The sequence below is a fragment of the Acyrthosiphon pisum genome, chromosome A1 (assembly GCF_005508785.2).
Source record: "Acyrthosiphon pisum isolate AL4f chromosome A1, pea_aphid_22Mar2018_4r6ur, whole genome shotgun sequence".
Taxonomy (NCBI): domain Eukaryota; kingdom Metazoa; phylum Arthropoda; class Insecta; order Hemiptera; family Aphididae; genus Acyrthosiphon; species Acyrthosiphon pisum.
The window spans coordinates 37,869,970-37,871,451 of record NC_042494.1 but is presented as its reverse complement, the minus strand read 5'-3'; positions in this window follow the sequence as shown (position 1 = coordinate 37,871,451).

Here is a 1,482-nt window from a genome sequence, read left to right as displayed (position 1 = left end):
CAATCATATATAACATTTAAGTTTGAAAACGTAATATTTTATTTCGGGGATTTAATTTTTACAGAATTATACCAACATAAAATGTGTATTATTATAGTAATATAAAATGTCATTGTTAATTTTTCGAAAATTGTTTATAGTTATTTATTTATATTATTATTATTATCTATATTTTGAATAATATTTTTGTATAGTATGTTTTTAACTGTATTATTAATTGACGTATCGATCATTCGAAATATTTTTATATGGTTTACCTATTTGTTATTAAGTTATTAAGTTAGTTAATTTGAATTACACGTAATATATTATCGTAATTGAAAACAAAATATTATTTATAAATTATAATATATAATTTTTACAGAATTAACAATATAATATAATATAATATACGTATTTGTAATTAAATATTAATTATAGATACTAATTATTAACGTTTAAAAAATATTTGTTCAACCATTTGCATGTGGTTGTGAGTAATATTGTAGTCTGGGGATTTTTTTTCCTAGGGTCGGGGATTTTTTTTCCGGGGGATTTTTTTTCCGGGATTCGTTGTCTCCATCTTACACACCGACGACATAGCAAATTAGCTACAACGTGTAATTTCCTTAGCAACGGTTAAACATTATTATTATTTTATTTTTTTATTACACACCTACATTTTATTACAGTGTCGAATATATTCCACTTCAGGCATTTTTTCGCATCAAAAGGTAGCCTATGTCTTTCTCCAAATTTCATCAAATTCGGTTCAGTGGTTTAGGCGTGAAAGCGCTACATACAGAGTTACTTTCACATTTTATAATATTAGTAGTGCTAGGGATTATTTATGTCTACTATTATATGACGTAATTTCACTTTTAATATGCGAATTGCGAAGAATAAGTTGTACTATACAGCGTGACCAGGTTACCCAATATATTTACCCTGATAACGACGGTGTACACAATTGGCAATTGTCTCGATTCCTATAAACATGCAATAGTCATCACTTATCACCAGGGATCGAAACCGTTTCAAATTTGAACGGTTACGGTTTTAGTTCTTGAGAACGGTTTTTAAAATTTTTTGGTTTTGGTTTCGGTTGTAAAAAAGGTTTTTCAAATATTTTATCGGTTTAAAAAACGGTTTTAGAAAATTTTCGGTCTTGGTTTTTGGAACGGTTTTAAAAAAATTCCTGTCAGTAGACTCGATTTTTATTATCTATTAACTAGGTATTATAAGGGCCGAGTCTAAAGCCCTAAAATATGTCTACTTTGTATAATTAATGTACAATATACGATATAACAAATTTACGTTCAACAGAACTAATTTCGTGTTATTAACTTGAATATTTTGTACCTAATTTAGGTGCCTCGTGCCTACTTTTGCATTCGACATAATATTATGTTGCCATATTATAGTTGAGATTTAATTTGTTAAAAATTGTAAAAAAAATAGGGGCGTGGTAACAAATTCAAATTAAAAAAAGGTGGGTAAGTG